General features: G+C 39.4%; 1 protein-coding gene across 1 annotated transcript in view; it reads left to right on the top strand.

Moving 5' to 3' along the window:
- LOC109397909 (uncharacterized) overlaps positions 1-24528 on the top strand; it is a 318606-nt gene that overhangs the window by 53269 nt on the left and 240809 nt on the right. The window contains exon 2 of the mRNA XM_029854610.2: positions 1056-1257. The gene's annotated coding sequence lies outside the window, so the exon portion shown is untranslated. The remainder of the gene's footprint in view (positions 1-1055; positions 1258-24528) is intronic.

The following is a 24528-nucleotide window of genomic DNA, read 5'->3' as shown; positions in this document are numbered from 1 at the left end:
TATGGTCCTCGCCGGCCGCCTGCCTCCCATATGAGCTTTGGGTGAACTTCAACTGTACTGGGCTGCGCTGGGTTGGACGCGCCGACACGCGCGCAGAATGATAAATGTGACGCGAAAGGCTACGCGACTGCACGCCGCAGTACTACGTGTGATTGTTGATATATTTATGTAGGTATTTACTGAGGTCTCCACCGTCGGGCAGTCAAACGTCACGAAAGTTTCGGCTTAATACATAAATAGCTCCAAAAAACGAAGACGCCCAATAATGGATGCACCTTTTGTTGTCCACTGCTGCTATTCCACTTGAACTTCAATTTCGTGTTTCAATTCCGACTAGCTCTATTGGCATAGAGTAGATACTTGCAGTATTTGCCAACAATAGCGTGTTTTCATAAAAATAATGATACACTTTAGAGTTTTATGTACGGTTTAGAGATCATACGTCAAAGGTCAATACGTCGAATGGAAAATAGGTCGAAAGATGACAATCAATGGTACGAATTCTCACACTTTGTCCTTGTCACTGTTACTTCTGACGTTTTGCTTTTGGACCATTCCTCTTTTCGACGTATTTACTGGTTTCTGTTTCTAAGATTTGTTTTCAAATACAATTGAGTTCTTTTTTCGAAATTTTAACTTTTTTTCTAAATTTTAATCTTTAGCACAAACAAAAAAGTTATAAAGAAAAATTGTCGAAAGGTAGAACTTTTAACTTTAACCGTTTATTCTTTCGACCATTTGTGTGTTCGATGATGTAATATAGCATAGATCCTATGGATATTAGAATTTGTTACTAATATTTTGATTGATACTGTGAATGCCGGTACTCGCCGCAGCTAGGCCGTGGTTGATTTCGCTCCCAAAACAGAAGATTCCTGCAATCGTGCAGCACACCGGGCAGGGAAAATACTGTTGTCTCTGTTAATAAAATAAAACGTGTCGAAATCAAGCTGTGTTTGCTTGCAGGCAATACCTTATACCATACGTACCTACATATGTTGGTAGCCGTTGTAATTTGTTTATACTTTTTTTTTCTTTCGTTTTCGGCCCCGAAGATTGTGAATCAGCGACTGGCCGACCAGAGTGCATGCAGTGTGGTGACATTACAAGCAACAATTAAAGAAGTAGCAAAAGTGAAACAACATTCAAGACATCGTATCATCATCATCATCGTCGGCGTCGTCAGCGGAAAGGGAAAAGAGACGCGAGCAGCCAGCAACGGAAACGAGCGGAGAAAAATCACTTAATTCGCACCGGGTAAGTAATTGGCGTGTTGATAGTTGACTTGTCATTAAAATGTCAATTTTTATCGCGGGAACGAGAGTTGTGATTTTGGTATAGGTGTTAATGATGCGGTCCCTTCTGAGATGGATTTACTCCTTGGGAGAACTGCAACATAATGGATGTGTTTCACAAGACGTGTGTATTGATTGGACTCTAACCGGAAGCAGTGTTCTTTTTTGTCGCAATATCAAAGAGACTTTATCAACAGCTACCACTCAACATATTATGTTCCCTCATAATTTTATCAGAATTCTTAATGATGCATTAATATTTCTTTAAAATAACTAAAACATGTTATAAGTAATAGGTAGATTACGTTAGCTTCGGCAAAACGCAATAAGTAAGAAAACCGCCATTATTGAGTCACTTTGGTGCAAGACTCCCCTTTGAGAGCATCCACAAACACTCAATTACTAATCTCTGCTTGACCTTATGTCGAGAAGAGTTGTCGGTTTTTGAGGATTTAACGAATCCAATTGGAAATCATGAATTTGTACCGCTTCCAATATGGCATCGAAAAGCACGTTGTCAAATGCATCCTCGGTATCTAAAGAAACACCCAAGCAAGATTGCTTTTGAGTGAATGCTTTTTCGTTGCCATAAACAACTTTGTGTAAAAGAGTCACAGTAGACTTTCCAGATTGGTATGCATGTTGGTTCACATAAAAAGGCACGTTGGCCAGTTGAACATCACGGATGTGAAGGAAGGCCTTTTGAAGTGCAGTATGCGATGACTTGCTTGAAGGCATCCGGTTGGTTCATCATGCAGTAAACGATGCAGTAGCAACAATTGCATTGTTGACAAGCACACATGCTTGAGGCATGACACGCGGGTTTTCCATTTCATTTTCACAAGGTTCACAAGGTTTTTCTTAGATAAAAATTCCCTTATGAAAGTAAGATTCTTGAACTTAAGCCACTTCGGCTGTAGCATTTTGCACAAGTCTGCAAAGATTGATCGTTGCTGTTTTTTTTATGCTGAAGATTGACCTGAGCTATCCTCGCTTTGTCATCAACAAAACCGTTCTAGTGTATAAGCGTCATGTGTTGAAAATCTTTTAAATGTTACCGCGTTTGATGTAATTTATATTACCGATACCTTGGTCTACATACCAGGCCTCCCACAGTTTTTTTAAATGTAAATATTCAACAATATCTTCGGATAATTCTCCATGAATTTGTCATAATATTCCTAGTAGCTTTCGTCTAGTAGTTTCTCCAGAGAAGCTTGTTGTAATTCGTCCCAGGATTTTTTTTTTGGATTTCCTCTCGGTATTTCACTCGGGATTCCTCACGGAATCCTTTCATGTATTCTTTCAAGAAGTATTCCAGGAATTCCACTAGGGATTCTTCCAGCCGTTCCCCTAAAAATATTTCAGGGATTCCATCCGGCATTCTTTCAGGTATTTCTCTCGGGATTTTTTTTTGAGATCCTCTCAAAGACTCCACCCTAGATTACTTCATTGAGAAATTAAGGGATTCCTTAAAGGGACTTCTTTAAAAATGATTTCTGGGTTTCCTTCAGGGATCCCTCACGAAATTTCTTCTAGGATTCCTACCTAGATTTCTTCTTTAATTACTTCCTGAATTTTTCAGGCATTTGTTTCGACATTTTTATCGAAATTCCTACCGTGATTACTTTACGGATTTCTTCCGGGAATCTTTCACAGGTTTTTCCAGAGACTGTGTCATGGATTCCTTGAAGATTACTACTGGGCTTTCTACTAAAATTTCTTGAGGTATTTCTCCCGGACTTTCATCAGGAATCCCTCCTGAGATTCCATCAGCATTATTTTCCGGCATTCCAGCAGGAATTTCTCCCGCAATTCAGTTACGGACTCCAGAATTATTCCCGAACCTGCATCAGGGATTTTCCAGGACTCTTCCTTGAGTTTGTTGTGGGCTTCCTTCAGGAGTTCCTCTTAAAATACTGCCTCTTAATTTTATCATTTTTTTGTACCGTAAACCGGGGTCAAATTGATCCTCGGGTCGAAATTGATCAGGGGTTTTTCCAGCGAATATTTAAAATAATTTCCTTACATTTATCGTATCGTACATGATTTCAACCGCACAATTCTTGCGAGGGAATTATTTAAAACATTCTTAATCTGCTGGGAAAACCTCTGATCAATTTTGACCCGAGAATAAATTTAATCCCAGTTTACGTGTTTTTTAGAGACTCCTCCCAAGACTCATTGGAGAAATTCTTCTCCGGCATTTTCATGTATTCCACGTGAGATTCATTTAGAAATTTCTCCTGGATATTCTCAAAGATTCTATCAGAGATTTCTTCCGGGATTCCTCAAATTCCATCAAATTATAAGATAACTTTGGAGATTTCTCACGCGATTTCTGAAATTACTCTTGGGTGCCGTCAAGGATTCCTCCCGGGGTTCATTCAGAGATCTCTTCCGAGAATTTTCCAGAGTTGGATTCCTCTAGGGTATTCAAAAGGACTTCTTTTGAGATTCTTTCATGGAACACTTCCTGATTTTTTAGGGATGCCTTCAGGGAAATCCTAGGGGATTTCTCCCGGGATTCCTCTGGAGTTCTTTCGAGTATTTAACACCACATTCATTAAGGTATTTCTTGGGAATTTTGTCCTGCATTTTCTTTATTGGTTCTTCTTATATCTCCTGTAGAGGGTTTCGCTCAGGATTCTTTTAGGAGTTTCTTCCGAGATTCTTTCAGAGAATACCTTGGAGAATACTTCTGAGATTATTTTTTATGATTTCTCAAATTATTTCTTGAACAAGTTTTGGGATCCCTTCCTAGAGGTTTCTTCTGTTATTGATATCTTTTGGGATTTCTTCTAGGGTTTCTCCCGGGGATTTCCCTGATACTGGGTTCCTCCTGATAATATTTACGGGATTTCCCATTAATTATCTTTCGTGTCCATCATTGTCATTTATGCATATACGCGCTTACTCACTACTGCACTCACTGACTCACTTATTCATTCAAACATTTTCGTAGTCGCTCACTAACTCAATAGCTCACATGTTTACACTCACTAACTCATTAAATTATTAACTCACTACATGACTTACTATCTCACACTCATTCATTCAATACCCATACATTCATTCACCACCTGGTTAAATCAGTCACTAATTCACTAACTCGCACCGAAAAATATCAACAATTCCTAAATATAAAACTCGACCAGAACTCAACTCAACTCAACCACTAATTAATATTTCAACTCATTAAATCATTAACTAACTCACTACTTCACTAACTGGTTCACTCACTAGTCCAACTCACTCATTCATTAAATTATTTACTCTCTACATTACTCACTAACTCACTCATTTACTCGTTTTTACCCACACATTCGCTCACGAACAGACTCATTCACTCACTTATTCACTTACACACAAACTCACTTTCTTTGGTACAAATTTCCCAAATGGAGGAGAACATTCCTTTGGAGCTGACCTAGTGGTACCTGATGCTCAATTACTCACAAATTCACTCATTCAGTGATGCATTCACTCACTAACAAGCTAACTCATTCATCACTAAGTTCATTACTAACTCACTTGCTGACTCCTGTACTTATCACATAACCACCTTATTTACTAACTCACAAAACCACTCACTTGCTTACCAACTTTCTTATCCACTAACTCTCAAACTCACTCATTAGCTCACTGACTAATTTATTAGCTCACTCATTTTCTTCCACTCCCTTACTCACTAAGTCGATAACTAACAGATAGTCAATAAATGGTTAAGGACAAACGTCTTGAAATCCCGCTTCAACGGTGCATCAGAATTTCAGACGCACAAATCTCAAGAGGCAAGCTACAAACAACAGCGCATTTTGTTATTCTGTTCTTGCTTACTTGTAATAAGCATAATATAAGAAGCTCAGGTGTGGTGGTTTTGTTTACGATGAGATTTGTGCTATCGAAATCGTGAGTAGGTGCCAAAATCGGCCATAGTTGCGGCCATTTTGGGATTCTAACAAGTCTGTCCTTAACTTGCTCACTCACTCATCAACTCCATTATTTACTATCTTACTAATTCACTAGTCAATACACGGAACAAATCTCACATACCCATTAGTCATTAACCCACCAACTCACTTACTCGCTGCCCCAATCACTGACTCACTAACTCTTCTTCTTTCTTCTTTATGGCTGACTTCCTGCCTCGCTTCAACTTAGTGTTCTTTGAGCACTTTCACAGTTATTAATTGATGGGCTTTCTTTGCCAGCCTTTGCATGAATTTGTATATTGTTAGGCAAGCACAATGATACACTATGCCCATGGAATCGAGAAAAAATGTCCCGACCGGAACGGGAATCGAACCTGGCGTCTCCGGATTGGCGATACATAGCCTTAACCACTAGGCTAACTGGAGACCCAACCCAGAGAGCTAATTGATGAATAAGTTAGTGAGTTAATGAATGAGTTTTTCTGTGAGTAAGATGAGTTATTGAGTAGACGAGTTAGTGAGTTGGTAAGTTAGTGAGTTGAAAGATGCGTGAGTTGGCGAGTGTGTTGTTGAGTAAGTGAATTGATATGTATTAGTGAGTTGGTGATTGAGAGTTGTGAATAAGTGAATTAAGAAGTGGATGAGAGTGAGGCCACACGGGAAGACGTGTAATTTTTGCTATTTTCTCTGTCTAACAATTTGTCTTGTGATTTTAAGGATGCAAATTTCAATTTCCACTGCACTGACGTAGCTGAAACTTTAGTCGATTCTGCACCGCAAGTGAGCAAATGAACGATTAAATTTATAGTCAATAATATGATGTAGAAGTTGAGATTTACATCTTACTAACAACAGAGCAATGGCAGTCGCATCAACCAGCGTCCCGTCCGGCCTTAATGAGTAAGTTGGCGAGTGAATGAATTGATGAGTGAGAAACCGAGTGTGTGAATTGAAAACTGAGTGAGATATCGTGAGTGAGTAAGTGAGTAAGCTGATTAGCAAATGAATTGATAAGTGTGATATGTAAGTTAGTGGTAAGGTTTGTGAGTATGTAAATAGGTTTTTGGTGAGTTTTTGAATGAGTATGTTAATGAGTTGGTGAGTATGCTGATAACTTAGTGAATTAGACACCTAGTGACTTGATGGACGAATGAGTGCATTTTGTTAAGTGAGCTCGTGAGGGAATTATTTGGCAAGGTTATAATGTTGTTCGGGTCTCCAGTTAGCCTAGTGGTTAAGGTTATGGATCGCCAATCCGGATATGGCGGGTTCGATTCCCGTTCCGGTCGGGAAAATTTTCTCGATTCCCTGGGCATAGTGTATCATTGTACTTGCCTCACTTTATACAAAGCCATGCAATGGCAAGCAAAGAAAGCCCTTCAATTAATAACTGTGGAAGTGCTCAAAGAACACTAAGTTGAAGCGAGGCAGGCCAAGTCCCAGTGAGGACGTCGAGCCATTAAGAAGAAGAAGAAGAAGAAGATAATGTTGTTCAACGGTCTCAATTTGAGATTGCCAGCAGTATGAACTGAGAATTGTTAACACTTCACAGTTTGAATTCCATGCGTTCGAACCAATAATCCAATGCTGTATCCATGCCAACGAGTACAATATTGTCGTTGCCAGAAACTGGGATCAGAGCGTTTGAACAGATGGGATCCACACTGTCAATTGATCTGAACAGGCATTGTTTTTCAACAGGCATACCACTGACGAATTTATACTGCGCTGTTTCACTGCTGTCTACGGAAAGAACAGTACCCATCAGATCCGAGGCTTGAACGCCTCAAGATATTCTAGCCACCACAACAATGCATTGATTGGTTTGGCGATCATAACCCTGTTATGGCATATCCAAACTATAAATTTTAATACAGTATTGTTCCGATTTTATCACGCCCCTTTTCAAAAATGCTTTTCAATATTCTTCAAAATCTATAGGCATTTTCAATATTTTTAACGTCAAAATGCGCCTTCAACATTTGTCTTAAAGAAAAGGGGAGCCACTTGCTCTCAAATGTTACAGCAAATGAATGAAAAATAAAGGACTGACACGCGGAGGGCGTGATAAAATCGGAACATTACTGTAGTATTTTTTTTTGTATTTACACAAGTCATTCGCATTAGTTATCTTTTGTGCTCATCACTATCATTCACTCACGCACACGCTTACTCACCTGTTACTCACTATACACTCACTGACTCACTTATACACCTACACATTATCTCACTCGCTCACTAATGGGCTCACTTGTTTACACTTTTATACATTTACTCATTAAATTATTAACTCACTTCATCACTCACTAAGGGCCGATTTCTTCACTCTGGCTTAGGCGTTAAGCCAGGTTTAACTATATGGGTAAGCCTGGCTTACGAGTTAAGCCGAGGTGAAGAAATCGGCCCTAACTCACACTAATTCACTCATTTACTTATCCATTCACTAACAGGCTCACTCAGTCTATAATTCGCCAACTCACTAGCTATCGATAGTCACTCATCAATATTTCAACTCATTTGTTCGCTCACTACATCACTCACTAACAGGCTCACTCACTAAATCATACACTTACCAACTCACTCATTCATTGAATTACTAACTCACTACATCACTCATTTACACATTTTTTTACCCATACATTCACTCATTAACAGGATCACTCACTCACTTTTTCACTAACTCACAATCTCACTCACTCGCTCACTCACTTATTTACTTGTTTAAGTTTTTATTTTTATGTAATTTAACCTAAGTTAATTCTACGCTTACTTATTGTCTTGTCAACTCACTACATTACTCGGTAACTTACCACAACCAGCACGGATGGGCTATTTGTTAGTAGGGTAGGATGTGATTTAGAGAAGTGAAAGAGAGAAAGTAGATAGAAAGATACGAAGTAGGAGGTAAAGAACGGGCTACTGGTTGAATCCAGGATTTTCTGGATGCGAATCAGAAGCGGTAGCCACTAGACCACCAAGTCTGTTTTAATAAAATCGACAGGGAAGCGATACGGTTGCGCCCCAGTTCGACACTCAGTCCGAAACTGCCTGGTTCACCGACCGTATGATGTCATTCTAAAATTAAATGAATTTCTCATTTACTCACTAACAAGCTCTCACTCACGCACAAATTCACTCATTCACTGATACATTCACTCACTAACAAGCTAACTCATTCACTTACTATCTCATTCACTCACTTACTCATATATGGGTAGTACGCAGATCGCAAGAAATTTCTTGGCCTATCTCGATGCGTGGAAAATTCAGGCAAGGAATCGCTCAAGAAATGAGAAAGTGTCGCTTTATTCCGGATCCTAGTACGGAGCTGAAACGGAACGTCAAACCAAATGGGGCTTGCTGTGTTAAATTTCTTGACCATTCCGGTCACGGAAAAATAATGCACTGAACGAAAATTACTTAAGCGATTCTGTTTGAAGTGCATATCTAGCAATACTTATTAACTAACTACTTTATTCATCAATTCACTAAAGCGCTCTGTTGCTTTTTATCTCATCAACTCATTGACTTACTAACTTTCTTACCCACTAACTCTCAAACTCACTTATTAACTTACTCACTCACTAATTTACTCATTAACTTACTCACTCACTAATTTTCTTCCACTCGCTCGCTTACTAAATCTTTAACTAATTCATTTACCAACATACGCACTCACTCACTCATTAACTTCCTAATATATCAATTAACTCATTTACTCACTCACTCATCACTCTACTATACCAAATTTGTGATTTAAATGTACCTCAGGCATGAAAATATAAGTGATTTTTCACAACACTATGAAAACTCAAATTGAATTTACTGCATCACTCTGTCGAAAGGAAACAAAAACGTTTTGAAACTTGAATCGCGTTTTTCTCTGTTTCAAATTTTTCAAAACGGGACAACTATACGAGAGTTTGCTTCCCGTGTCATGTAAAAAATATTGTAAAAGAACTATAATTTCCTCAAAATAAAAAGATTGCATATTTGACCTTTGAATTCTGTTTCCGTCTAGTCCACATCTATTTCGGGCACAATCGGAATTCAATTCCCGGCACATCTTCTACGTGACATTACGGTGTATAGGATGGTCAAATGGATGGTGATTTGACTGTACAGGGGATAGACAAAATTATCGGGACAGGCAAAATTTTCCCTTCTCAAATTTTTTTCAAATAGCTGTCTTTTCAAAAAGTGCATCAAATCATTTCAAATTTTCACTGTAAGCTGATCAACTAGTTGTGTATCAGTGGACACAATTTGGTATAGATAGGACTATTCTGCACGAAGTTATAGAGATTCTAGAAAAAGGTATAAGGTACACCGGGGCAAGTTGAAACAGCGGGTTAATATGATGTTTTCTAATGATGATAAACAGTTTGTTCGCCATAACACATAGTTTTTGATTCCAACAATCTTTTAGCGAAGGACAAATTTCCAAATTGTATTGAAATCTATTTCAAAACTTCGTGTTTCATCTTGCCACACCCGTTTCAAATTGCCCCGGTGTACCTTGATTATCCGATAGCCAACTTCGAGCTGTTATATCTCCGGATTCAATGAACCGAATGCAATGCAATTTCGACCATTTATGACTTATATAATGAGCTTTGAAAAACTTTTGACTTAACTTAAAATTCTTAACACGGAAGAAAATTATAGCGATTAGATTTTTTTTTCTAATGAAACAACTTATTTTCTTAAATTTCAACATTGTTTCAAAATCCTAGTAGCTAATTAAAGCTCATTTAAATTCCCTCTAAATGTCTAGAACACAGATATGCTTTGAAAGAAAGTAACAACATAGGCGGCAATTCATTGAAAAAGTAATGGGAGGCATATTAAAAATAGACCAATTTACTACAAAATCATAAAATTAATGAAATCGCTATATTTTTTTCTCTTGTTAATAATTTCAAGTTGAGGCAAACGTTTTTCAGAGCTCATCATATAAGTCATAAATGGACAAACTTTCATTGCATTCGGTTCATCGAATCCGGAGATATAACAACTCAAAGTTGGCTATCGGATAATAATAAAGCCCAATCTTTTCCAAATTTTGTCCACTGATACACAACTAGTTGATCAACTTACAGTGAAAATTTGAGAATATTTGATGCACTTTTCGAAAAGTTTCAGCTAATTGGACATTTTGAAAATTTTGCCTGTCCCGATCATTTTGTCTATCCCCTGTAGGTGTTTATTCGAAAAGTCGGTCAAATTTTTCGCAATCCAAATCAAATCATGTGTTCAAAGTTCTTTCAAGCAGAAAGCTTTTATATTGAGATGGGTGTAACGACCAAACTATTTCAATAATAATTTTTGCCCACCAGATCATAATATGTCATCACAGTGCAAAGAAGAAATCTTTCTCTGTGGTTGTGAATTACGATGTTTCGTATGCAGAAAATCCACGCACACATTAGCTTGCATCCACCCTAGATGAAGACAACTTGTTGTTTACATTTTTTCGATGGGGAAAAAAGTAATTTATTCAATTATTTGAACAGCTTTCGATGCATTCTGCTGCAGTGAAGTCCAACTTTGAAGTGCCACAGAGCTTTTGTGGGGAGTGAATTGAAGGCTGATTTAACAAATGAATCTAGCGAAGTGAAAATTGAACGGTGATGAAGAACAATTCAGAACTCGTAAGTGGAATGAAATTGAAACATGAAATTTTGAGAAATTATTCGATTTCTAGTGCTTCCATCTGAAGAGCCATTGACAAAGGTAAGTTGCAATATCTGTAATTATTGGCAATTTCCCGTCTGATATGACGGAAATTAGCGCATACGACGAAGTAGAGATCTACCTTGACTGTTTTTCTTTTTATTTTAGTTTTGAGACTCCTTGGGCTTCAACGGGTTAATTAATCGTCCTGTATTCAATAAGAGATCTTAAGAATAATGTGCAGTGGACAGAATTCCCATGAGAAGTATCACATATCATAAATCAAACAAATTCGCTAATAAACGCCCACCCGTGGCCATAAATCCCGACAGCCGTTACGGCCCAATTACGCTCAACTGACGATCCTAATTGTAATGTTTGTCATTCATTAAGCACCTCCAGCTTCAACATCCCACAAGGGGTCATTTGAGAAGCTGACTGGAAGACAAACGACTGTCAGTCTTGCAAAACAGTTCGCGTTGAAACCTGACACGATCCCTCTGCGCTGGCTGCTCTTAGTAGTAGTGATCAAGCGACAAACAAACGGTCTCCGAATGGTCTCGTTCAGTAGACTTGGAAGATTTTTTTTCTGTATTGCTATTCAAATAAACTGCTTTTTTATGAGAATTTGCAGGGGAACGTGCGAGAGTGAGTTCGCCGACGAGCTTGGGTTGACGAGTTTTCATTGTACGCATTGTACAGCATTACGGTACTTTTGACCCCTTCAGGACGATTTTTGACTGATTACGCTACTCTAGAATAATTCAGCATGCTGCAAATGATTCATCCGTCTTGGAAGGGTTAAGGAGGCGCTATTTGGCGCTCGGTACAGATTGTCGATAACGTGATGATGGATTGACGTGAAGAATTTCAATAAACCGTTGAGGCATACAATTCGGTCATCTAATGGAACCCAACTAATCAAACAAGTTGTGTTGATGTGTGCCAATTTTATCTGAAACCTTATCTCGTGAACCACAAAACCTTTAAATACTGGACTAGTTTCTCCATGATCGTGTCAGTGTACACATCTGAAGCCTGTCACAAATGACGAAGATCTATCGGGTTGAGGTGGTGTCCTCTTTCGGTCTTCAGCTGGGATCAAGAATCCACTGGAAGGACCATTCTTGGCAGATAAAAACTGGTATCCAATGCAAAGCCATCTAAAACCACCAGGAGACTGCTTTGGAATGGATAACGAAATGAAAGTTTTTTTTTTCTGGGGGGACCTGTTTTGCTTTATCGATGCCGAAGAGGAGACCTTTCAAAAACTCGCACCACAACATTTGGTGGTTAGCAGAAATTTAATTTGGCGTTCTGAATCGACATCGCTTTCTTAGTTTTCCGAATTCTATCCCATCGGAACCAGTTCCGAAACAGTCAGTGCGAAGACGATGGCGAGTGACTCCTTTCGACACAAGTTGACACCGATAACCGCAATCGGGCCGGTCCGGCGATCCCATTCGGATGGTAATGAGTCCCGCCGGTTAACAATGTTGATGTTGATTCTTGAAGCTGGACCCCGATCGGGATGGATGAGATCACGAGTGATACCTGGTTGGTCAATGACGACGGCCATTTCTGCAGTGTTTTAGGAGCTTCCCCAGTGGAACGGAAATTAGGAATCATAGAGTGTAGATTTGAAAAATTTCACACCCTCCGATTCTGAATGGTGGGAGGCGAACCAGGGAAGTCGATCAACTTTCAGCAGATCGGGTTTCAGCAGCAGCGATTGACGCCGTGTGAATGAATCTCATTTGAGAGAAATTGTCATAAAATTTAGCGTTTTATTGACTGCAGTGACTATCAGTCAAGTCAGAACTGGCCAGTTTGAGGCAGTTGATGTTGAGTTTAAATGGCAGGAATACAGTGCCAATTTCTCAATAGTTTATGGGCCTAGAATTGCGTTGTTAGAGCTGCAAAATTCCGAATATGATTCGAATGACGTATCTCAACATAACACTATCCACTCCATAATTTCTCAAGTTTCTTGTATCCATCTATTCTGATTTTCTTTTAGTGTTTATTGGTTGACACTTTACACAATTGTGAATTCGTGCTGCAGAAACTTTTTTTTCTGGTTTCCTTCAAGCTTCGTTTGGAATTCATGCAGATCCTTCTGGAGTTCCTCTGGAACTTCATTCTGCATTTTTTTTCCGATGTTTCTAATGGAAATCCACCAGAAGTTTATTAGGAAATATTTTGAGAAGTTTCTCCTGCAGTTTTTGTTTATGGATTTCCTTGAGGAAATACTCCAGCAAGTTCCTTTTGGTTTTCATCAGAAACTATTAGAAGAATCTCGGATAGAATTCCTGGAGGACTCCCGAAACTCCATGAGCAATCCCAAACGGAAATTCAGAAGAAATCCTGGAAGGACTTCCTGAGATGGAACCTGTTAGGATTCTCAGAGGAAACTCCTGGAAAGCTCCCTGAGAAATCACAGATCCTGTAGGTATCCTAGAAAAGAAAATTGTGGAGAAACTTCGGAAGGAATACCTGGAAGAATCTCAAGAAAAAATGCATGGGTAATCTTGTAGGGATCTCGGAATAAATTTCTAGTGAAATTTCGGAAGAAATAAAAAAAAACCTACAACCGCAACAACCTAAAAAAGTATTCCTCAAGCAAACCAAGAAAGAATCTCTGGAAGAATCCCGGGAGTACTTCCTGAAGGATTCCTGGCAAGAGCTCTTGAAGGAATTCCAGAAGAAACGTTTTTGTAAATCTCAGAAGAAATTCCTGGAAAAACATCAGAGGGAACTTTCGAAGGAAACCTAAATACACCCCCGAAAGAATATCATCGAAAACTCTCTGGGAATCCTACAAGAGGATCCTGGAACAAATTTGTGAGTAAATTGCGAAAGATTCCTGGGATTCCTGTGGAATCTCAGAAAATATTTATGGAGTATATAAGCAATAGCTCATCGTTTGGAAATGTTTGGAATCGGTGGTATTAGGATGAGAACTACTCATATTTGTATGCGTGAAAACTCTTTTTTTTTAACTAGTTCATTTATTTGGGGCTCAATCGCGTATAACGCTTTACGGAGCCGAGGATCTTTCTTTGTACTTAATAGTATACATTATACAGAGTAATAACTTTTTAATGATATCTGTTAGTAATGGGTGGAGGCCAGGGTACTCGTGGCAGCTCGAGGTTAGAAGGTCACATTTTGAGGGATGGACAGGGTAAGGATTGGGCCAAAGGTTTCACTGCTGCTCATCCGGGGGTGAATCGCATCTTGTTAGCGAATTCGGTGCCTTGTGGTGTTGGTACCAACTTGTTGTGGGACTTGGTCTTCCGAATGGCCAGGAGTAGCTTGGTAACACAAAGAGGACAAAACAGAGAAAAAAAAACTGGAGAAGAATACACAAGCGAATTAAACTTTTATACCAGCAGAGCGAAGAAAGTCGAAAATACATCCCATATATGTGACATCGCGGGTCCCCAACACATCTCTCACAAGAACAAAGGGTTGTCTACCTCGGGCCTCAAGGGTATCCAATAGTAGCGCTCTGGAGGCGTCATTATCCGGGCATTGCCAAACTACGTGGTCGATGTCATCATAACCGGAACCGCACTTAGTACAAACATTGCTCAACGCGAGGTTAATCCTGTGTAAATGCGCGTCTAGCGAGTAATGGTTGGACATAAGTCTTGACATCACGCGAATGAAATTGCGACTTACATCCAGACCATACCACCACACTCGCAAAGAAACATTAGGAATAATGGAATGTAACCACCGTCCCAGCTGGCCATCTCGCCCTACCCCCCCCCCCCCCGCCATGCGTGAAAACTCAAATATTACCAATACTTTGAGATCAAACTCGCTAAAAATGGTTTCTTTGAAAATAATCCATGTGTATTCGATCAATTCTTTAGTTATTGACACGTAAAAATCATTAATAAAAATAAAAAATGAATTTTTACCTTGAAAATATACCATTGTCTAATGGATCCCACAATACCCTAAACTTCTAAATTATAGCATTTTTTTTGTATGTAACATTACTTAATGGAGTTGTGGCGATGGTATCTCAGCGAAAAAATCAATAAAATCATAACAAACGCCGAAAAATAGCAGAAGTTCTCAAATTTTAGGAGGAATTGGGGTTAAACGGGCGGTATAACTTGCTTCAGAGTAGTTGCCCGTACACGAATCATCCACCAACCAATTCTTGAGAAAATTTGCTTTCGAATAAGCCATCGATGGTCACATAGGGTCTTGTATTAAGAAAGTTATTATTTTTTTCCACCTTTGGGCTTGATTTTGCCCAATGTGCAATGCTTTGACCAGAATGCTGCAATTCTGCTTTGACAATTTGGTTTGACGACATGACTCCAAACTATTCCAGTATTGTCTGTGTTGAGTGGCAGCCCAAGTGTGAATCTGAAGCTTTACCCAACACTTCGAAAGCGGAATAGCTGGTACAGGGCCAATGAAGTCATGTGATGCTCCAGTGCGAGCTAACTCGTCAGCCAATGAATTTCCAGCGATGGATGAATGGCCAGGTACCCATACAAGGTGAACAGCGTTTGCTGAATTCAGCTCCTCGATTTGAGCTCGACAAGCGATAACTATCTTCGACCTAGAGTTGGCCGAAGCAAGTGCTTTAATAGCAGCCTGGCTATCTGAACAGAAGTATATTACTTTGCCCATTACGTGCTGCTGAAGTGTCGATTGCACTCCGCACAAAAGATCAAAGATTTCGGCCTGACAAACGGTGCAGTGTCTACCGTGTGAGTAAGACTGATACAGCCTTAGCTCCATATAGGACATTTCGTAGAAAATGTCCTATATGGGAAATTACAAGCAATTGTAAGATCATTTGGAGCAAGGACAATTTTGTCCCAATTCACTAAAAGTGGAAACAACGAGGTGTGTGTTGAACTGCGGTTCACAGGAGTTTCCTCTAGTAGACCGACTACCCGTAGACGGTAAGTGCAAGAAAGTGCTTCTTGTTTGAGATGAATGTGTAGTAGGGTGTCCCAAATTAGATAAAGTGTCAAAAAGTTAACTTGCTCACCCTTAGAATGATAGATTGGGGTCTTAGAAACAATAGTTCCATACATTAAAAATCAATCAAAAAATATTTAGAGGTTGCACGCATCAATTTTATGAAAAATGGACTATTTTTGGTATTTTTACCAAAAAAATGTTAATATGAGTTGAAAAATAAAAGAAGTAAAAGTCATCAATCAAAGTAAATCATAGTTCTGGGTCTCGCAAACAAAGTTTGGAGGGAGTTTAGGTCATCAAAGCTGATTTTATATATTTGGCAAAGGTTAAAATATCAAAAAATTGCGATTTTTTTCACCAACTTTTTCAAAAATGCTCAGTTTATTAAGATTTTGAATTTTTTCCTGCGATTCGCAATTCCCTTATTTTATAGCAAATTTTGTGTAGATTATTTCGACTGAAGACAGTTTTGAGCTATCTCTTTCATGAGCTGAGATATCGGTATAATATTGATAACACAATCAATGAAAAATCGTGTTTTCTTACGTTAATCGATTTTGTTCACTAGTTTCCATGACTACCATGCAATTATAACAACACACGACAAATGTTTGACATAATAGTACGTGCAAATGTACATTTTTGAAGAACTTCAGGAATAATTGGGTTGCTTTGATCATTACTAGTTCATACTGCATGACAGTAACAATATGTAAAGGTTTTGAGAGTTAATCATCGTTTTATATCTACATATGATGAACATAACTTTTCACACCCGCTTTGTAAACAAGAAAAGAATTTTTTTTCTTAGATTTCATCTGTTAATCAGATAACAGTAGCAAGCCATCGATTTAAAACTTGTAATTTTGATTGAAAATTTTGTTGTAACAAGTAAGCTGCGCAGCAGAAAGATTTTAACATTGACATTTCTTAGGTTAACACCTCTTATAACATATTAGGCCAGTCACTAAGTTATATTTATTTTTTTCAATAATTGTGGAATCCAAACATCCTGATGCTTTCATAAATTCAACCCTAGCTGCAAATATGTACACTAATGGTTTGCTTGTAAAATCAAATTATATAATAGATCTCAATATTGTGAAAGAATTAGCTTTAGTTAAAATTCGTGAATAAAAAGAAGAAATGTCCTAATATTCGTAAAAATACCTGCATTTCCATGCACATATTTAAATTTTTATGTCGGTTGGCTGAAACTATAAAACTATATTTTTCTTTCTTACAGTTATATTAGCTATTTTATTTGCATTTTAGTTGTTTTCAATGATAGAGCACTAGCTCTGGTATAACTAGAAAGAACCTATTTGTTTGCATAACAAGAGCGCCAAAAGCTATTTAAAAAAGATAAACATTGTTGAGCGATCTACACATCACTCAAATTATATCATAGAACTTCACACATGAAATTTGATTGTCTGACTTGCGATCACTTATATTATTAAAATTTCACAGCGAGTCACTTTTTGAGTCTTTCTTTGAACCGGTAAGCACAATCAATGTAAAATTATCAAAGTAACCCAATTAATTCTGAAAATCTTCAAAAATGTGTACTTGCATAACATAACATGTCAAACACTTGTTATTTGCTTTTTTTGCATGGTAGTCATGGAAACTAATGAGCAAAAACAAATAACATAAGAAAATCCTTTTTTTTCATTAATTGTGTTGTCACTATTATGCCGATATCTCAACTCATGCAGGAGATAGCTCAAAACTGTCTTCAGCCGAAATAATCTACACAAAATTTGCTATAAAATAAGGGAATTGTGAATCGCAGGAAAAAAGTCAAAATCCTTATAAATTGAGCATTTTACAAAAATTTGGTGAAAAAAATAGCGATTTTTTGATATTTTAACCTATGCCAAATATATAAAATCAGCTTTAATGACCTAAACACCCTCCAAACTATGTTTGCGGGACCCAGAACTATGATTGACTTTGATTGATGACTTTTATTTCTTATATTTTTCAACTCATATTAGCATCTTTTTAGTAAAAATACCAAAAATCGTCCATTTTTCATAAAACCGATGCGTGCAACCTCTATATATTTTGTTGATTGAGTTTTCATGTATGGAACTATTGTTGCTAGGACCCAAATCTATCATTCTAAGGGTGAGCAAGTTAACTTTTTGACACTTTTTCTATTTTGGGACACCCTAATGTGTAGTGAAACAACGTCAAAGAGAACTTCGAGCGCTGCTGTGGGAGTTGGAGAGAACGCTCCAGACATCGCCATTGAGCACATCCTTTGCAGATGGCCTAACTTTGATTGGATCGTTCTCATTTCGCCCTTTTGCCACCACACAAGACATCCATAGGCCAATATTGGTCGAACAACAGTTGTGTAAATTGATTTGATATACTTGGGTTTCAGACCCCAAGTTGTACCAAAGGTTCGCTGGCATTGCCCGAAGACCATACAAGCTTTTTTGATTCTGAACTCAACATGACGTGTCCAGGAAAGCTTGAAATCAAGAATGACTTCAACGTACTTTACCTGTTCAGTCACATTGATTTCAGAATCAAAGAGACGTAAAGGTCGAACACCATTACGGTTTCGCTTTTCCGTGAAAAGAACAATAGACGTTTTACCGAAAGGCCATATTGGCGACACCAACACTCCACTACCCGAAGAGCGTTTTGCATTAGGCCGAAAAGGGTGCTGATGCACATACCGACCTACAATATTAGGTAGTCGTCGGCAAAACCATAACTATGAAAACCGCTATTATTGAGTTGCACATCCACAAACACTCAATTTCCTAATCCCTGCTAGACGCAATGTCGAGAATAGATATCGGTATTTGAGCATTTGATGAATCCAATTGGAAATCATTGGAGATCTACCATGACTCCGTGCGGCTTCCAATATGGTATCGAAAGGCACGTTGTCAAAGGCACCCTCGATATCTAACAAAACACCCAAATAAGATTGTTTTTGAGCGAATGCTTTGTCGATATCGTAAATAACCTTGTGTAAAAGAGTCACAGTGGGCTTACCAGACTGGTAGGCATGTGGTTCACATGAAGAGGCACATTGGCCAGATGAACATCACGGATGTGATGATCCACAATGCGTTCTAAGCATTTTAGAAGAAGAAAGGTCAAACTGATAGGTCTGAAACTCTTTGCTTCTTCATACGACGCACGACTCAGTTTCGGAATGATCTTCACAGTAATATCCCGCCAAGATTTGGGAATATACCCTGTAGCAAAACTGCAAACAAGTATTTTTGTCAAAACATGTTTGAAATAATCAAATCCTTTCTGCAGCAAAATAGGATAAATCCCATCTGCCCCAGAAGATTTGAAAGGAACAACGCTATTAAGTGCCCACTCAATCGATTCTATGGTTACAATACTCCAAGCCGAAGCCAGGGAATCATAACTACAAGAAAAGATATCAGGTTCATCCGAAGATGTAATATCCACACATCCAGGGAAGTGTGTGCTGAATAAGCATTCCAGAACTTCCTCATCAGAGGAAGTCATATCGCCATTTGGCAAACGAAGTTCGTTAACTGGGAAATCCTTAGATTTCGCAAGGATTTTGTTCAACCGACTGACTTCACTCAAACTGGAAACATTTGTACAAAGGTTTTCCAGCCGGATCGTTCAGCAGACCGGAGAGCTTTCCTGTAGGCCTTGCGAGCAGACCTGAAAACCTCCGAACCAACCGAACGTCGTCAAGCGGTTCGGTTAAACTTCGGTAACTATGACCTGTTGTGGAAAGAAAGGACCAAGCAAATTCTTGTTCGAGAAGGATTGTGGCGTGTAGTTCTCAACGATCTCCCTCCGAAAGATGAAAGAACTGAAGCATGGATCGATAAGGACGAGCGTGCTACTGCTACAATTGGATACCTGATTGAAGGTAGTCAGCTGCAACTAATCAAGAATGCAGCATCGGCACAGGAATCGTGGAACATCCTGCATGACAGTCGTGTTTCGCAAACATCGAGGTCGGGTAGGTCAGTTGAAGCGAATGAGTCAGTTAGAACTGGAAGAGGACCTGGACGTTGATGAGCATTTGATCGCAATGGATAGAATGATCGACAAACTGGCGGAAGTCGGATGTGAGATAGTTGAGGAGTTTAAATGCGGCGGTTTCTTACTATATTTAGCAAGTTTGCCGGAGTCGTACGATGGATTTGTTACAGTAATGGAAGGAATGGATGGAGGATATACTGTGATCATTGAAGTCGAAGTCTTGAATGAATTTTACAAACGTCGAAAGAAGTTTTTGATCCAGGAGGAGAAATCTTCTTCTTCTTCTTCTATATGACTCTACGTTCCCATTGGAGCTTGGCCCGCCTCGCTTCAACTTAGTGTTCTTTGAGCATTTCCACTATTATTAATCGAAGGGCTTTCTTTGCCTGCCATTGCATGAATTCGTATATTGTGAGGCAAGGACAATGATACACTATGCTCAGGGAGTCGAGAAAATTTTCCCGACCGGAACGGGAATCGAACCCGCCGTCTCCGGATTGTCGATCCATAGCCTTAACCACTAGGCTAACTGGAGACCCCCAATAGAAGAAGGCTATGAAAGCTTATCGAGATCCAAGAGTGCCAGAATTCGCAGGTGAACAACGGGTTTGTCTTGAGTGTGGTATGAATTTCTGCAATGCTTACCAAGGACACAGACATCGCAAAAGTCCAGTTTCTGTGGTTTCAACTTCATACCAGGGTAATTCTCGCTGAGACCGTCCCACTATTTACACCATGCCTTCAAAAATGTTTAAGGTGGCGAGTCCCCCCAAAAAGTAAAAAAAAAAAATGCATTTGGTTAACTAATTTGATGGACCCCCGTTAGTTAGAGCCACAACCATTTTTGCGGACCCCTCGATTTTGATCAATTGTTGGCTCATTTAAACCGTTATAACTCAAAAGTTTCTCCAAAAACCACCTAATATCAAAATGTTGTTGAAAAGAGGAAAGATAGGGCTACTATTTACAGTTATAAAAAGTTGGGCCGGCCATATTGATTTTGGCCGCCATCTTGGATTTTTCATACCAAAACTTTTTTTTCACCATGTTGGCAACCGCCAATTTTCAAAATTTTTCCGTCAATCAAAAGCGGGGACATTTTTACACAACATATCAAAAATTTAGAGATGTATCTTTTTCCTATCAAAAGTTATCTGCACTTTTGAAAATCATGACACTTCAGCGCACTGGGCCAGGTGCCGTTGTGTATACATGCAGGCGTATTCTCTGATGCTGTTGGATGTCGTTGCCGGTGCGCATGGCAATGTATGAAGAAAACGTGTCATGATTAACAAAAGTGCAGATAACTTTTGATAGGAAAAAGATACATCTATAAATTTTTGATATGTTATGTAAAAATGTCCCCGCTTTCGATTGACGCAAAAATATTGAAAATTGGTGGTTGCCAACATGGTGAAAAAAAAAGTTCTGGTATACAAATCCAAGATGGCGGCCAAAATCAATATGGCCGACCCATTTTTTTATAACTGTAAATACAGTCGACTCTTCACATATCGATGTTCTACATCTCGATATCTCTCCCTATCTTGATGGTTTGGTTGGTCCCTTCAATCTGCATACATTTTACCTTTCTACATATCGATCTCGTTCGTTTTTGTTCGAGATTTTCTCTCGATATGTCGTGAGTTTTTTAAGAATTACTGAAAATGGAAGCGCCACAAGTGCTTAGTGTGCCATGACGAAAAACAGATGTAAAAATTTTACGCTCCGTTTTATTTTCAATCCGTCAAGTGAAACAACCATATCATCTATTTCGGCGCTATCCATAGTCTGTAGCGAACACAAGAATTTGTGTCGGCGGAAAGAGAAAACGGGAACAGTTGCTTTGGATAAGGGTAACAGGGAAGGATAGCCATTTTCTTCAAGTTCGGTAAGCTCGTTTCATGCTTTTTTAATGTTATAGCCGTACAGTTAAAAGCCGGAGTTCGAGCCGAAAATCGTTTGTTTTTTCATTGTATCAGGTATCAGAAGGCCGGCTCCAGAGGCACGTTATCCTCCATTTGGGACATTTGTGCCATCGCCAAAATAACAGCCTATTTCATCATCTACCTGAGGGAAAAGGAAGGAAAAAGGATTTGGATGGGGATAGGGACAGGTAGGGAAATAGGAAAAATACCCTGGAAGAGGGTACTAACGCACAAGCGTACCACAGTGGGTTCAAACAGCGCCCTGAAAAGGGCACTGTAATAACGCATAAAGCGAAAGAGAGCCTATAGCTCTTTACCACAGCGGGTTAAGAACAACAGAATATCCTGAAGATTCAGGTTTCTGAAGTCCGTTTCACTTAATAAGTGTTTACCGAATACTCGGAAACGCAGTTGCGCGAAAACTGGACAGTTACATATCAAATGATACGAAGTTCCATAATCGGACTCACAGCTATCACAGGCAAATGAATCAGCTTGCTGAATATTCGCCATGTGATAGCTGAGTCGGCAGTGGCCAGTCAATGCTTTGACCAGCATACTGCAATTCTGCTTAGACAGATTAGTTAGATACTTTGCCACCCGTAGAGATGGCTCAGCACTATACAATTTGGTTTGACGACATGACTCCAAACTATTCCAATATTGTCTGTGTTGAGTGACAGCCCAGGTGTGAATCTGAAGCTTAATCCAACACTTCGATATCGGAATAGCTGGCTCAGGGCCAATGAAGTCATGTGATGCTCCAGAGCGAGCTAACTCATCAGCCAATTCATTTCCAGCGATGGAAGAATGACCAGGTACCCATAGAAGGTGAACAGCATTTGCTGAATTCAGCTCCTCGATTTGAGTTCGACAAGCGATAACTATCTTCGACCTGGAGTTGGCCGAAGCAAGTGCTTTAATAGCAGCCTGGCTATCTGAACAGAAGTATATTACTTTGCCCATTACGTGCTGCTGAAGTGCTGATTGCACTCCGCACATAAGAGCAAAGATTTCGGCCTGAAAAACGGTGCAGTGTCTACCAAGTGAGTAAGACTGATACAGCCTTAGCTCACGAGAATAAACACCAGCACCTGCTCGACCTTCGAGAAGGGAGCCATCAGTGTAACATACGATGCCGTCTGAAATACTTCTTTCCAGATAACCAGATGTCCACTCTTCCCGGGAAGGGAATTTCGTGGAAAATGTCCTATATGGAAAATTACAAGCAATTGTAAGATCACTTGGAGCAAGGACAATTTTGTCCCAATTCACCAAAAGTGGAAACAACGAGGTGTGTGTTGAACTGCGGTTCACAGGAGTTTCCTCTAGTAGACCGAGTACCCGTAACCGGTAAGTGCAAGAAAGTGCTTCTTGTTTGAGATGAATGTGTAGTGGGGCAACGTCAAAGAGAACTTCGAGCGCTGCCGTGGGAGTTGAAGAGAACGCTCCAGACATCGCCATTAAGCACATCCTTTGGAGATGGCCTAATTTTGATTGGACCGTTCTCACTTCACCCTTTTGCCACCACACAAGACATCCATAAGCCAATATTGGCCGAACCACAGTTGTGTAAATCCATTTGATATACTTGGGTTTTAGACCCCAAGTTGTACCAAAAGTACGCCGGCATTGCCCGAAGGCCATACAAGCTTTCTTGATTCTGAACTCAATGTGAGGTGTCCAGGAAAGCTTGGAATCAAGAATGACTCCAACGTACTTTACCTGTTCAGTCACATCGATTTCAGAATCAAAGAGACGCAAAGGTCGAACGCCATTACGGTTTCGCCTTTCCGTGAAAAGAACAATAGATGTTTTACTCGGATTAACCGAAAGGCCATATTGGCGACACCAACCCTCAACTACCTGAAGGGCGTTTTGCATCAGGTCGAAAAGGGTGCTGATGCACATACCAACTAACAATGTTAGGTAGTCGTCGGCAAAACCGTAAGTAGGAAAACCGCTATTATTGAGTTGCCTCAAGAGCGTATCTGCTACGAGATTCCACAAAAGCGGTGATAAGACTCCCCCTTGGGGGCATCCACAAACACTCAATTTCCTAATCCCTGCTAGACGCAATGTCGAGAAGAGATATCGGTTTTTGAGCATTTGGTGAATCCAATTGGAAATCATTGGAGATATACCATGACTCCGTGCGGCTTCCAATATGGCATCGAAAGGCACGTTGTCAAAGGCACCCTCGATATCTAAGAAAACACCCAAACAAGATTGCTTTTGAGCGAATGCTTTCTCGATATCGTAAACAACCTTGTGTAAAAGAGTCACAGTGGACTTACCAGATTGGTAGGCATGTTGGTTCACATGAAGAGGCACGTTGGCCAGATGAACATCACGGATGTGATGATCCACAATGCGTTCTAAGCATTTCAGAAGAAAAGAGGTCAAACTGATAGGTCTGAAACTCTTTGCTTCTTCATACGACGCACGACCCACTTTCGGAATAAACTTTACAGTAATATCCCTCCAGGATTTGGGAATATACCCTGTAGCAAAACTGCAAACAAGTAGTTTTTTCAAAACATGTTTGAAATAATCAAATCCCTTCTGAAGCAAAATAGGATAAATCCCATCTGCCCCAGGAGATTTGAAAGGAGCAAAGCTATTAAGAGCCCACTCAATCGATTCTATAGTTACAATACTCCGAGCCGAAGCTAAAGAATCATAACTACAAGAAAAGACATCAGGATCATCCGAAGATGT

This window comes from Aedes albopictus, chromosome 1 (genome assembly GCF_035046485.1).
Source record: "Aedes albopictus strain Foshan chromosome 1, AalbF5, whole genome shotgun sequence".
NCBI classification, from domain to species: Eukaryota; Metazoa; Arthropoda; class Insecta; order Diptera; family Culicidae; genus Aedes; species Aedes albopictus.
The sequence above is the reverse complement of the archived record's forward strand: the minus strand, read 5'-3'. Positions and strand labels throughout refer to the sequence as shown.